This window comes from Pinus tabuliformis, chromosome 4_1, assembly GCF_031772625.1.
Source record: "Pinus tabuliformis cultivar Carrire ecotype Pingquan chromosome 4_1, CPIR1, whole genome shotgun sequence".
Lineage (NCBI taxonomy): Eukaryota > Viridiplantae > Streptophyta > Pinopsida > Pinales > Pinaceae > Pinus > Pinus tabuliformis.
The window spans coordinates 469,518,601-469,534,649 of NC_142303.1; the positions used below are offsets into that span (position 1 = coordinate 469,518,601).

General features: G+C 39.2%; 1 pseudogene; it reads left to right on the forward strand.

Moving 5' to 3' along the window:
• Window positions 1-2,727: 2,727 nt before the first annotated feature.
• The window catches only part of LOC149176475 (heat shock cognate 70 kDa protein-like), a 48,305-nt pseudogene continuing 34,983 nt past the window's right edge, over window positions 2,728-16,049 (forward strand).

Below are 16,049 nucleotides of genomic sequence, written 5' to 3' on the forward strand. Positions count from 1 at the left end.
GGCATCACAGATAGTGTCGTGATGGATATTTACAGGGATATTGACGAGGTATTGGGGCTAGATTTTTATTTTGTTGCTTTGTCACTGTGTTTTATTCTCCACATTCTGGCATAAAGAAATCATTTCGTAGCGGGCGGTGGAACAAAGGTTAGCTTGGCTATTAGCGACGTCCATTAACTGTTGGATCCAATGTCGATTACCAGCTAGCTCCCGACTGTAAAAACCTATCTAATGGAGCAATCCCTTATCTCTCTCGAATATGCTAACTAGTTCTAGCTTCAATTCTTCTGCTCGTGGTCTATATGAAGACCTTGAACCAGCAACAGCCATCTCACAAAGTACTAGCGGTATACCAAACAGTCTGGCATTTCAGGTGCAAAATCAAAGCGAGTAGTTCCACCAGATGCAGCAAGTTCCAGAAGTAGGAGCAAGGCCACCACAGAGGTTACAGACGCTGGGATAGAAGCAAAGGTAGCTCGTAAAGTAAGACTTCCATGGACGACACAGAGCTGCTCTAATTAATCTGCAAGTTCCCCATATTGTATTTGATTTCTGACATTTCCACCAGACATTAATATTTTTAGTCGTTATCCCTAGTCTCAAGTTTGGTCTGAGCACAAAGTGAAAATAAGTTCTTTAAGTTTTATGCCATCGAAATAATGAAGTGGTGAAGGATCTTCTTGCTTCTGCCGAGAACAATAGTCGTCATTGGATTCTGGAAGATCCAGAGGTGGGCATTTACCAGTTTCCTCAAATTTTTGGTTTTATTTTTTAGCATTGCAATCTTCTTTGCCTCATGTTTATTGTACTATTAACAAAAGGGGACAACTTTTTATTGTATTATTAACAGAGGGGGACAATTATGGAGAAATTGGTTGAAGAAAGGGTGCAGGACAAAGATCCCCCGACTTGTCTATTGACATTGATGGTGGAAGCGTAGCAAAGAGAAGCTTGTCTCCCAGGTTGAAGCGTAGCGACGAAGCAAAGTGCCTCTTCTTAAAACTGTCTGAGCTGTCTAAGCATCTCCTGGACCACCCCATCGTCTGCTTATGGTAATAGCTTCTTCATGGTAAAGTCTTAAACCCACCACAGTACCTAGTTGTTAAGGCAGTGAACATAATTGGAAATCTGGTTTGTTTACAAGAGTTATTTCTGAATAGATGCTACAATCTGTGTGAACTTCCTCAGAGCATTGGAAATCTTTCAAAACTAAGAATTCTAGAAATGGAAGAAAACTATAGTTTATCAGTGCTTCCACCTAGTTTTTCTAGACTTACTTCATTGGAGCATCTAAAATCAGGTGGGTGTCGCCTTCCACAGGATATTGGAGATTTTTCATCATTAGAAGTTCTATGCCTGAAATCATACAAATTTTCCTCCCTGCCTGCAAGTTTTAGCAGTCTTCCTCGATTAAATAAACTTTACCTGCAGCACTGCACAGAACTCATAGAATTATCAACTTTTCCAAAAGAACTGCTTGAACTATTTATTGAAGATAACTTGGGATTAAGGAAAATATCGAGTTGGTCACATATGAAGAGATTGAAGCTACTAAGAATACACAACTGCAGAGAACTTGTTGAATTGCCTGATTTTGCATCCCAGCAATCCTTGCAAAACCTTTCAATTTCAAAATGTGAAAATGTTAAACGTATTGCAGGTTTGGAAGGGCTGAGATCATTGAGAAAATTGCACGTGGCTGGTTGCGGATTGCATGTGGCACGTAACAGCAACTCTATATTGAGACCTTTCCAGTTAATCAAGGTATCATTCATCATCATCTTCTGAGGACTACTATTAAGTCTATTATTTGGCATATCATTCAGTGATGTAATGACAAAAAATAGATAAAAATGAAAGGCTTCGTGACAGCAGATTTTAATTACAGCGAGCCTAGTTTTGGATACCATTCTCAAAATATTACAATGAGTTAAATCAAACCTATTGTATTTACTTTGTTTTTCAAAATTTTCACTGAAATCTAAATTTTAAGCAAGATCTCTGTACATTTACATAGCAGTAAGTACAATTACGTCATGGACATTTTTCAAATTTCTAAGAAATGATAACATTGACCATTATTCACACTGATTTAAACTATAGGAAACACATTGTCTAGAGTTATTCAACTTTTCTGCAAATGGGGTTCCAGAGAGTTTACAACACAAAATGCAGACCAGTGGAGATGATTTGGCGCTCCCAGCTCTCGCTGAGCGAAGGCATACTCTTACAGTTCCCATGCGGTTCAGGGATCTTACAGTTCCAGTCGGTGAAGCAGCACCGTCTAAAGATCCAGCTACATAATCAGCGGAATAAGCGGTTTAAGCAAAGGCAAAGCCGGCATCCCCGTTCAATAGCCTATTAAAGAGCCCTCACTTCGCCCGGCACCCCTTCCTATTCGAGATTCAGTTGATGACCCATGATCCATTGATTCATTTGATGACCCAGAAGCAGGAGTTTACCTTGTCCCTGCCTTTGTCTCTATCTATGCTTCTAGGTATGTTACTGATGCTGGAGGATCTATGTATGGAACTGAGCGAAGGGAAGAAGCTACTATATATGGATCTCACTCATGAAGGTCTGTAACTGGCTTTCCATGTCTATAATCTAATAGGGCTGGGTATCGATCTGTAATTGGAAGGAATGTTGCCGGCTCTAAGCGAAGGGATGTTGCTGCTGGGTCTACTGAACTAGTCTCCCTGATAATGAAGGATTGTTACGGAATCGATGGCTGCTCTCGCCCTATGCCTGGGGCCTGGTTCATCCGGTGAGTTCTCTATCTATTCAAGTGAATGAATTTGAATTTTATTGCAGTGCTTTAAGCAAAGAAATATTAATATTGTTAACGCACAGTAAAGAGGAAAGTTGGCACCTGTTACATGCCCACAAAAGGCATAGATGTGGTGGCAGGCGTACATCTAACGGTGGTACATTTAGTGGCAGGCCTACATGTGGTCGGAGGGGTACATATGCTATTGTATTGTAGCAGTGGTATATGTGCTTTAGCATAAAATGTTTAAGATTTAATGCTAATATTAATTCATATCGTTTCAAATGGTGGTTTAATATATATTTTACCATAAGCTTTAGCCTCATATGCCTCGGTATGAGGCCAAATAAGACGATGAAAATTGAAACTGAAATTTCATTGGCCGTAAAAACTCGACTCAGAAAAACATTAAGCTATAAGTCATATAAGTCATAAAATATCACACAAACTAATACTAAAGTGACCCATTTCGATTACTATAGTCTTGCCAGATGGCAAGGACTAATAAAACCTCGATGACTTTCATACCTCCGATGGCTTGTTGATTGTGTGATTTAAATTACCTCAACCAAAGTCCCATATGGGAACCGCAAGACCTTTTTGCATCAGAGCTCTCTTTAAAAGAACCTTTGATATTTCAAAATTTTTGATGCCTTACATTCCTTCGGCATATGATAATCGGGACCTCAGGACATATAACCTCGTAACTCTATTTAAACAAATCTCTGATAATTTCATTCTTCCATGCATTCAACTCCGATGTGTCAAAACATTATTACAAGTAAAAGTTTCATTTATATTAAAAACCTGCGAAGGCCGCATCGGAACCTCGACATTTTTATGACCTTAGGGCTTTTGTTTTAAATAAACTTACGATTTCTTATAGCTCTGATTCCCGATGTCCTGTGTGTGTTTGATTGACCTCGAAGCCTTTGTTTTTATAAAACCTCTTATTCACAATCCTCTTCGATGGCCCGATGTGTTATCCTCTCTAATGGTCAATATGTTATATGCCTTTGTTTTTATTTACATCTAAGGTTTTGTAACGTTTTGTTAAATAGAATTTTAATATTAATTTTAATATTATTTTAAACTTTGTTTTTAATTCAATTAACTTTTAATTTTATTTTATTCATGTGTAAATTATATTTTAATAGTTTGTAATTTAGTTTAATGATTTTAAATAAAATGTATATGATTTATTTAATTGCAATTAATTAGTAATTAATTAATTTTAATTGTATAATTAATTAAATTATATTTTTAATTAAATTTTCGAAAGTTTGTCCAAGCATAATTTTTTCCAGAATTCTGGTATTTTTGGCACTTCAATTTCGGAGAGGCAGATCTCAAGATTCACTCAACCAAATGAAGTTTGCAGTAGTTCTTTGGAAAACTAAGACAAAGGAGAATAATTTGGGATGGTAAAAAAATAGTTTTTCTCTTTTGATTTGGGCAAATTTTATTGGCATTGGAAAACTGCAGTGAATAATTCATTCCCAACAATTCCCAAAGATTGTTCTGGTCCATTTGAAGAAACCATAACACGATATTTTTTTTGGATTTTAATTTGATTTTAATTTATTTTTAATTTAACAATTTGTTGAGAAGTGGTTTGATTTCTATTTTGTGCACCAATTTGTTTTAATTTCTGAATTTTGATTGGTTTTTGGTAAGTGAGTAGTTGGGGGATGAGGGAGAGAAGACTTGAAGCAATGAAATTTCACGAGTAAAAGAAAAAGAAGATTTCTGGCCAATTAAAATTGGTTGGAGCAATTTTATTTCCCAACAACTCTCTCATTCTGATTTTCCTTTCTAATTATAAATATGGCTTTTGTAGAATGTACAAGGGGGAGGGGAAAGAAATTCTCTGCCACGAGAGGATTTTTACACTATTGCAGGGAGCAGTAATTTTGTAGAGAATTAGCTAGTTTGGACCAGACTTGTTGAGATTAAAAGAGATGTATTTCAGCTCTGAAAATTTCATGTTATAATGATTTTTTTCTTTAAATTGCATGCACTCAAAGGCTCTAATCAAATATTTAACTCTTGTACACTATTATCAAAGGCTCTAATCAAATATTTAACTCTTGTACACTATTATCAGAGATAGAGGTTGATTGATGACTTTCATTTAATAAATTTGAGGCAATTCTTGATCCACATAAGTATGTGTTCCTAAAGTTTTGCACTATTGTAAATTCATTTAATACATGCTTGATTTAATAATTTGAAATATATTTGTTAATGATGGATCTAATTGCTATCAAGTTAACTTATGAATTCGAATAGATAAGCAAGACATAACTGTTAATTATTTAGCAAATTCATGTCAAGTTTATCTTGATTTTAATTGTGATTGTTTTATGAGAACTATTTCCTTAATACAATCATGTTTTTTTAGTTTGAATTCATTTTATTTGAATTTGGATGTATGTGCACCAGAGATCTGATTACTATTTATAAGATAGTTGAATACATATACTTGTTTGAACTAGTAATAAGTCTTGGAACTATTTCCATGACTTATTGACTTTAAATTTATTCCAGATTCAAAAGTGGTTCAAATCCCCTTTTACCTTGCTCTTGGTTGAGAGGGGGACTAATCCTTTTTTAAATCGAGATGTATTTAGAATTTATTTTTTGTTACTAGCATAATTAGATTACATATGCATTTAGTTTAAAATATTGCATTCTAGTAGTCCTCTTATACAGGGGCAGACTTTAGAGTGGCTGGGTTAAGCCATAAAATCAACTTAAGGATCACCTTTTTACAGGATCTGTGCAAGAGGGCAGATCTGATGTCTCTTTTCTCTTGGAAACTGTTAGCTTTGCTGTGCAAAGGCATCAAAAATGGATTCAAACACTCTCAAAGGCTGCAATTACACTTATAAATATGCCAAAGGATCCATGGTTGCTGTTCAAATTCTCAAATTATGGCTAAAAGTCTTCCACCGATCGAAAAAATTGCAAGGGGAAAGCCCTTTGGAGGGCAGAAATACACTATCGGGAGGCGGAAATACCCCAAAAACCATGTAAAAATCAAAGTTACAGGCTTAAGGATCCGCTTTAATCTCAGCCGTTGGATCTGGCCGATCAACGGTCCAGATCGCGTCGGCATATCGCAAGTTGGGGGGAGGCAGTGGCAGCGACAAAGGAGACCTTGCCGATGAGAGATTGTCGATATTGCATCGGCGAGTTGCAATGGAGAACTTACAAAGGGCTTTTTATTTCGCTGATGAGCGATCGCCGATATCGCATCGGCGTTTCCAACGGAGCATGGCCTTTTGCATATATATGAGCGATCGCCGATGGGCCGGACCCGACGGCGGTGTTAATTCCTTCTGATAGATTATCGGGTCCGCGGCAATATCGCTATCGGCGCTTTCAAAGGGGCGGGCTGTAACATGGGTTATGTTGCAATGCGATGGGCCGGACCCGATGGCCATACAATACTCCATTCCATATTATTTCGGGTTCGCGCCCTTCGCGTTTTTAATGTTTTTTATGTATTTTCTTTGTATAAAGAAATTACAAAGGAGGCCTTGGGCAGGTGCCGATTGTGATGAAGTTCGGACCCGATGGGTCGGACCCGATGGGTCGGACCCGATATTTTATGAATCATTGCTTATAAAATTTCAAATCCGCGCTTAAGCCATTTTCAATGGTTTTGGGCGCATTTTTAGTGTATAAAGAAACATAAAAAATACAAAGGATGGGCATGTTATAATATGAATTGTGACCCTAAATGTGGACCCGATAGTTGATTGAACCATGCCCGAACCTTTTTAAGTCAAGATTGAAACAATGATGGGTGGGAATGAACAGTTTGGGCAACGTTTCACTGTTTATAAGCAAAACAGTCATAATGGAGCCATTTTTAATGTTCAGCTGCTGCAATTAATCAACAGTATGGCCGAGAAGGAAGCAGGACACCGTTTATCATATCAGTGCATTCAATGGTTATGGCTCCTTTGGTATTTCACGCCACTTACTCAAAGGAGGACTGCAGAGCAACAAAGAGGTCAAATCCATTTACAGCACAACCATATTTGTTCCAGAAGCCCACTCCTGAATGTAAATGTGGTTGGTGGCCATTTATGGGCTCCTCCACGCATAGCTAACAGAGAGATTGTGTAATGAGACACCATATATACTAAAAAAGCAGATGTAGTGGAAGGGGGGATGAGTGTTAGATGAAGGTGACTCTGTTGTAAGGTTCAACTTCTGGAGACTGTAACTACTTTGTAACCTGCAGCGTCTGGTCTTCATTTCCAGCTAATACAAGCTTCTTTTGCTGTTAAACGCTCACTTTCCACTTTTCTTTCTTGTTCCAGGCTGTGCCTGTTTGCATTGATTCATGTTCTGTTAATGTTTAGCATTAGAGGGGCTGTCATCCCACCTCTGTGTTAGGATTTAGCATGTATCATTGAACGTGTATGCAGGTTTCTGTTGTTTAATGCATAGAGAGCTGTCATCCTGTTTGTGTATTAGAAACTAGATTTACAGACCTTTTAACTAGTTGCAGCCGGCCATCACAGGGTCCTGTGCATCTGCTGGTGTAGTCAGTCTTCTCCATTATCATCTTATCCTCAAACTGTGAGTAATTGGTGGTTAAAAGCCTTGTAGTCTAGGGGTGTTCACCCATGTCTGGGGTCAATCATAGTAGAAGTGGTTATCTGGCTTGAATATGCAGCATTTGTTTCATTCATCCGCCATTTATCCAACTATTTTGTTGAATTTGTAATGTTCTCGAGCATCACCGATATGCAACCTAGGTGAGTTTCTTGGGGTGATAACATTAATTGGCGCCGTTGCCGGGGAGTGGAGAATTGGAGCTCAAGCTTCCCTGGGAGAACGACATAGTTTCAAGCTTTGATGACAGACAAGGTTTGAACACAGTATTAGTTGTAATCTTCTGTCTGGCGACTCCATTGGTGGAAGACTATCCTTTGGTGACTCCACTTTGAAGTTCTAACTCAGTTTGTGAGGCATACTAGAAGAAATCCGCAGAAATCTCCAGCTGGACCATTGCGTGACCCTGAGAAAGTTGTTAAATCGAAGAAATCGTCACAAAAAGGGGCATCGGGATCAGGTAAGCCTAAAAACTCCAATTTATCTCTGAAAGATGAGTTTATAACTGAAGAATTACAGCTTGAAGTCTTAGAGCCCAGCACTATAAAGAAATTCCTTCAGAGATTAGTTCAGCCCCTTCCGCAGTTAGTTCCCCTTTGAATCTCAGTCCAACGAAAGCTTCCCATACTGTCCAAAACATCCCAATATCTCTGCCATCCATTACATTATTTCCTACTGCTCCATCTGTTAGTGTTCTTCCACATATTCCAAACATGGCAGGATAGCAAGCACCTGCTAGGATTGAGAGGATTGTTGCTGCTAGATATGGACCTTTGGTATTGCCTGTGCTTCTAAATGCTATGCCTGTGGGAGAATATCAAAAATATATGCCTAAATTTACTGGAACAGAGGGAGTAACAACAGAAGAACATCTTGAAGCCTTTTACAGTTATGCTGATAATTTAGATATAAGTGAGAATGATGTATGGATGAGAGTTTTTGTCCAAAGCCTTGATGGAGAGGCTAGGAAGTGGTTTAGAGAATTACCCCAAAGATCCATAATAGATATTGAAGCATTAGATGATGCATTTTTGAAGCAATGGGGAGATAAGAAGGACTTGTTGTATTATCATACAGAGTTTGGAAACTTGAAAAGAGAAAAGGGTGAGTCTTTGCCTGACTTCAATAAAAGATTTAATAGAATGTATAGTAAAATACCAGCTAAGGTAAAGCCTACCCCCACTGCTGCTAAACTCACATATGCCAATGCTTTTGACTCTGATTTCTGCTTATTGTTGAGAGAAAGATGATGTGCTACTCTGGGGGATATGCAAGAGGCAGACCTGGAGGTGGAATCCAATATTTTGGCAGCAGAGAAGTTAAAGAGTCAAGTTGATAGAAGAAGGCCAAGAGGTGAGGCTTCTTCTTCCCCTACATCAACTTCAGAGCCTAAATTAGAGAAAATGACTAAAATGATCGAGTCATTGGCTGTTGAAATTTCTAAGTTAAAGGTTGAGCAGACTTCAGGCAAAACAAGGCAGAAAAACACATTTGCTCCAAGAAATCCAAACCCATTTAGAAAAGCAAATGAGCAGCTACAAACTATGCAAAGGGGTGAAGAAGTAAAAGAAGATCATAAAGTAAAAGCTCCCTTTCAAAATGCAGTCATGGAGGGGGGACAATTTGAAGAAGATGAGGATGAAATTCACTGCTTGGAGGATAAAGGCAGTGCTGCATTTTTAACATCGGCCAAATATGAAGAGTCATTACTACAAGAGCAAAACAATTAGAGGTGGGACAATGGTGTTGTTCTGCAATCTGGTGAGCAGCAGCAAAGATATAATCTAAGATCCAATGCAAATAATGTCAAAGAAAAATTTGTACAAGAAGCAGCTACTCAAAAAATGCCACAGAATAGCAGGAAAAGAACACCAGCGGCTGATCCTATCACCCTCAAAGCTCCAGTTCAAGAGGTAAAAACTGCTGATAAAGTATTCTCTTCTTTTAGTCTTGAGTCAGAAGTTCAGAAATTGAAAATATCCATGCCTCTGGCTGAATTGGTGAAGAGTGAATTATTCAGAAAACCCATCCTTGAGGCCCTTGAACTTGAATCTAAACAAACCTCCATTGACTCTGTCAATTTGCAAGATGACAAGCCTGCTATTGTGCTTAGCCCCATGATTGAACCTGCTGACAATAGTTCTCCATCTTTCTATGTTTCATTAACTATCCATGATAAAATCCTCCACAATTGCCTGCTAGACACAGGGGCCAGCCACAATCTAATGCCTAAAACTGCCATGGAAGAGTTAGGCCTTGATATCACTAGACCTTATCATGATTTGTTCTCTTTTAATTCAAGGAAGGTAAAATGCCTTGGATTAATCAAGGATCTGGCCATTACCTTAACCCAGCTGCCCATGAAAAGTATGATGATGGATATAGTATTGGCTGATGTTCCTCCGAAGTTTGGTATGCTGTTGTCTAGAGGGTGGATTAAGAGACTAGGTGGGACATTGCAGAATGATCTATCTTATGCAACTGTTCCAGTGTTTGGAGGAGAGAGCAGGATGTTATATAGAGAAGCACAACTGGCATATATCATTAGTGATGAGAAGAATCCTACAAACCATCCCATATATGAAGTGGACACTGATTTTGGAGCTTGCATTCTCCAAATAGAAGAATCTCAGAAGGCTGCATTGCAGATCAGGAAACCAACAACTCAGGCTGAGCATGATACAGGTGATTAGATTTGGGAGATGTTCTTTGATGGAGCATGTACCAAGGAGACTGCAGGAGCAGGGGTGGTGTTAGTATCTCCACAACGAGAAACAGTTCAGTTGTCTCTAAAGTTGGTTTTTCAAGTGACAAACAACATAGCAGAATATGAAGCACTGTTGTTGGGCCTTCATGCAGCCAAAGATAGGGGAATAAAAAATTTGAAAGTGTTTGGAGATGCTGATTTGATAATTCAGCAAGTAAATAAAACGTTCCAAGCAAAGCACACAAGGCTGAGAGCTTACAGAAATGAGGTATGGAGAGTCAAAGAGTTCTTTGATTTTTTCTGCATTTCATATATTCCTAGAACCCAAAATCAGCTTGTTGTTTCCCTTGCTGTCTCTGCTAGTTTGTTCATCCCTCCATCGCCTCCCAAACTAGTTTATGAGGTACAAATGAAGTATAGACCCTCTGTGCCTGATAATGTCCACCATTGGAAGGTTTTTAATGATGATGATGAATTAAATAGGTTCCTTCAAGTCATTGATGAGTTCTCTGAAATGCAAATTGACCAAAATAATGATGCTTTGTTTGAAGATCCCAAGTCCCAACTTAGAAATAAGATTGGCAAGAATAGCATAGTCCAGCTTCCTAGTAACCATATCCCTAAGGGTCTAATTCCTCTTGAGAGATTGTTTGACCACAATGATGTGCCTTACAAAGCTTCCCAAAAAGAAGATCAGTCTGCAGTTTGTAAGCATGATATAGGAAATCCAGGTTAGCCCAAATTCATAAATTTGTCCACTAATTTATCTTCTGATCAGAGTGCTGAATATTGCAAATTAATGAAGCAATTTGCTGATGTGTTCGCTTGGGAATACAATGATCTAAAAACGTATGACAGGAATATAATTCAGCATAAAATTCCGCTTGAGAAAGACACTATTCCTTTCAAACAGAAGCTGAGACCAATGAATCCTATGCTCCTTCCTCTGGTTGAGAAAGAAATTAAAAAGCTGCTGGCTGCTAAGATTATAGTGCCTCTCAGATATTCTAAATGGGTGGCCAATCTGGTTATTGTGAGAAAGAAGAATGGAGAAATCAGACCGTGCGTTGATTTCAGGAATCTAAATAAATGCTCTAAAAAGGATAACTATCCCCTGCAAAAAATGGAGCATTTGTCGTAGCAAGTCTCAGATGCCAAAGTAATGTCTTTTATAGATGGAATTTCAGGCTTTAATCAAATCGCTGTGCATCCAGATGATCAAGAGAAGACAACATTTACCACTCCTTGGGGCACGTTCATGTAAGCCAAAATGCCATTTGGGCTGATGAATGCTGGAGCCACCTTTCAACGCGCTATGGATATTGCTTTTGTGGGTGAAAAGGATAAATTCGTGCTGATATATCTTGATGACATAACTGTTTATTTTGGCAGCCATCATGATCATCTACAACATTTAAAGAAGGTTTTTTTAAAGTGCAGGAAGTTTGGAATTTTGCTCAATCCCAAAAAATCCCAATTTGCTTTGGAAGAAGGCAAACTGTTGGGGCATGTAGTGTCTGCTGCAGGTGTTCAAATTGACCCAGAAAGAGTCAAAGCGATTCAGGCCTTAACTCTGCCAAAATCAAAGAAAGATATACAGTCTTTTTTGGGCAAAATTAACTTTGTAAGGAGGTTCTTTCCTAATTTTGCAGAGCTAGTTAAGCACATAACCTCCATGTTGAAAAAGGGAGCAGAGGTAAAGTGGACTCATGCGGCCAGAAAATCTTTTGAGTCCATTAAGATGGCTATTATGGAAGCCCCTACTTTAATAAGCCCTGATTATAGCAAGGAGTTTCACCTATTTTCATTTGCCTCTAAGGATACCATTGCAGCTGTCTTGTTACAGCAAGATGAAGCAGGGCAAGAGCATCCAGTGGCCTTTTTCAGCAAGAATATGAGGGATGCTGAACTAAGGTATGATATTATTGAAAAGCAGGCTTATGCTCTTATCAAATCTTTGAAAGCTTTCAGAGTATACATCTTGCATTCCAAAATAGTTGCATATGTGCCTTCTGCTGCAATAAATGATGTCATAATGCAGCCTGATGCTGATGGAAAAAGAGCGAAATGGATTGCAAAAATGATAGAGCTTAACATAGAGCTGAAGCCCACCAAGCTGGTAAGAGGTCAGGGGCTTGCCAAGTTATTGGCTGAAGAAAATTGCAGATCTTTGGACATCGATTTCTTGTTCAATGTAGAAGAAAATGGTCTAATGCAAGAGCATGAAACTGCTGAAACGCAGAGAGGACAGTCAGTGGCCGAGAACCTAGCTTCATGTAACTGGTATGCTGCAATAATTAATTTCCTGCTAAAGCTAGAAGTTCCTTTAGAATTTTCTCAAAGTCAAGCAAGAACGTTAAAGCTCAAGGCAACGAAATATTGCATAAATGATAGCTTGCTTTATTGGAGGGATCCATTTGGAGTGCTTTTAAGATGCCTGGACAAGGAACAGTCAATAGAAGTTATGCAGCAGTTCCATAACAACATGTGTGGAGGACATCATTATTGGAGAACTACAGCCCAAAAAATTCTCAGAGCTGGGTACTATTGGCCCTCTTTATTTTCTGATGCATTTGCTTTTGTTAAATCTTGTGACAGGTGCCAAAGATTTGAAGGTAAGAAGTAGTTAAAATCCCTGCCTCTAAAGCCAATAATTGCAAAAGGACCTTTTCAGCAGTGGGGCTTGGATTTCATTGGTGAAATCAACCCACACTCCAGTGGCCAAAACAGGTGGATATTAGTTGCCACTGATTATTTTACAAAATGGATTGAAGCAATTCCAACAAGGAAGGATGATCATAATGTGGTCCTGAAATTCTTATCAGAAAACATTTTCAACAGATTTGGTTGCCCACATAAGCTGATAACAGATAATGCAGCAGCCTTTAAGGCAAAAGAGTTGGTGGAAATGTGTGATTCAATGGGCATTAGACTTGTTCATTCCACCTCCTATTACCCCCGAGGGAATGGTCTAGCAGAATCCTCTAATAAAAGTCTGATCAGGATTATTAAGAAGCTGTTAGAGGAAAATAAGAAGAATTGGGATACCAAGCTCAAATATGCGCTTTGGGCAGACAAAGTGACCATCAAAAGATCTACAGGCTGCTCTCCTTTCAAGCTGGTATATGGTACTGATGCTATTTTTCCAATTCAACTTACCCTCCCTGTGGCAAAGTTGCTCCAAACAGCGCAGAATGAAGAAGATGATATGGCCAATAGAATCACTGATTTAACTGAATTATGTCAGATCAGAGAGCAGTTGATTGAAAAAGCTATAGCACATCAGCAAAAGATCAAGGAACTCTTTGACAAGAAGGCAAAAAGGAATAATTTGCAAGTTGGGGATTTAGTTCTGAAATTGGATGCATTTAAAGAAAAGAAAGGCAATCATGGGAAATTTGATGCTCTCTGGACAGGCCCTTTCATCATTTCATAGATTCAAGGGAACAATACCTTCATACTGAAAAGTATGGGAGGAGAACCAATCTTTGATGGCCCAGTTAATGGGTGGCTTTTAAAAAATTATGTGATTTAAGGTCTTTGGGCCTTAAAAGCTGTAAATATTTTGCTTTTATCAGTTTTTACTATAGCTGTAGTAGACTCCATGCCCAATGGAACACTAGGAATTTTGGCTAATTTGTTTGTTGCTGGAAAGGCATTGATCTGCAAGTTCTTGAGACCTCACAGGGAGGATCTCATCCCCAGAAGGAGCCAATGTTAGCTTTGCTGTGCAAAGGCATCAAAAATGGATTCAAACACTCCCAAAGGCTGCAATTACACTTATAAATATGCCAAAGGATCCATGGTTGCTGCTCAAATTCTCAAATTATGGCTAAAAGACTTCCACCGACCGAAAAAATTGCAAGGGGAAAGCTCTTTGGAGGGCAGAAATACACTATCGGGAGGCCGAAATACCCCAAAAACCATGTAAAAATCAAAGTTACATGCTTAAGGATCCGCTTTAATCCCAGCCGTTGGATCTGGCCGATCAACGGTCCAAATCGCGTCGGCATATCGCAAGTCGAGTGGAGGCAGTGGCAGCGACAAAGGAGACCTTGCCGATGAGCGATCGTCGATATCGCATCGACGAGTTGCAATGGAGGACTTACAAAGGGCTTTTTATTTCGCTGATGAGCGATCGCCGATATCGCATCGGCGTTTCCAATGGAGCATGGCCTTTTGCATATATATGAGCAATCGCCGATGGGCCGGACCCTGTTAGCGCTTGAAATTTCACCTCAGGCTGAGAAAGGCAAACTTCAAGGAAACATCAAACCACTTAGCCTCGTAGCTAGCCCTACGGGGCAGGAGAGGGCTCTCTCCGGTCTATCTCAGCAAAGATCTTCAACGGGTAGAGATAACCAATAAAGAAACACTGATTTTAGGCTAGTAAACTGATCAAGAGGTTTGATTTGGGATTTTTAGGTTTTTGGTGGAAAATCGGGAAAAGGCAATTTTGGGTGCGGGGATTGGACACAGTTTTTGCAGGGGGTTCTTTGGGGCGAGGTAGGAAACAGTATTGATGCCTTTGATAGAGGTAGATGGATGAGAATGACCGGTGAGGAGTTAAGGAGAGCAAGCAATAACCTTGAATTCCCCTTAAACAGTTGAAAACATTGATATTAAGCAAACTTAAAAGCAGAGCATGACAGTCATGAATTCTACTTTAACACTTCATTTGCCTAATTTGCAGAAGGAAAAGTAAGGAAATGATTCACATAACACACTTACAAGTACAAAGAGAAACACACCATCAACACATGTAACCACAAGAATCCCAAAAAGGACTGCAAAACCCTGGTCTTTCTTCCTTTGCCAAAAATTGCAGAGATATAGTGAGTAATACAATAAGAGCTTCTCCCTCAAGAGTCCAACCATGAAAATGACCAAGAAAGTACATAATATAGGCAATCTAACATCTTTCCTTGCCTCTAGGGGTCGAGCTCATCCTTCTAGGAGCTGTTTCAACTAATTCTAAACTGAGCACTAAAATCTAGGCAGTCAAAACAACTTGCCTCTATAAGCTAGGAAACCAATTCATTCATTAAATGTTTGCTATTTCATGAATGAATCTTCTAGAATAGGTAAATAAGTGTCATATCAACATGAAAATACATTAATTACATCAAAGAGGGTGAAAAATCCCATCCCAAGTCAAAACTGACCAAAGCTGGGCGAATTCCTGAGCTGTAGGTGAAAAATTATGAAAATTGCCTGATAGGTCGCGCCCTTAATCCTGATAGGTCGCGCTTCTTTGGAGCTCCATTTGAGGCACTTCCAAGTGTCCAAATGAGGTAAAAGTGGGCTTGTTGGAAAGGACTAGATGTCTACTTTCCAACCCAACTAGAATTTCTGAATTTGGTGGCCATTTTCCCCTCCAAAATTGCAATCTCCCAAGACTTCTCCCTATTTGTCAAAAAGGTGGCATAAAGTCAATTTTTGCATGTTTTTTGACCTTCTGGAGGCTCAAAACTTGATGAAATCTCTTGGTAATTGCTGAGCAGGTGTATCTTTGCATGAAAAATCCAGAAATGCTGAGTTTTTCCAAAATGAAGTTTCCCATCGGATAGGTCACGCGCAACGCGCGACCTATCAATGTGAAAAACCTGTTTTTTGCCCAAAAATTCATAAGTGACCAAAAATGCTCAAATTTTTTTGAAATTTGCGCTGTAGTGAGTTCATTTAATATCATGCTCCCTCAAGGAAGCCTCAGCCAAGATGTGGAGGGGTCCGGGCCTTCTCCGTCGTTTTAGTGCCTTGGCCAACCGCCCTTGAATCACCCTCATTTTCGCCTTGCATACGTGCATTCGGGCCCAATACTGGTTTTTTCATATTCCTGAGCAGGTCCTTATCTTTGTTGGCCTTAGCCAGCAACCTCTCCAAATGAGCATTGACCCGGAGGAGCATAGCCTCCCACTCAACGGGTACCAAATCACC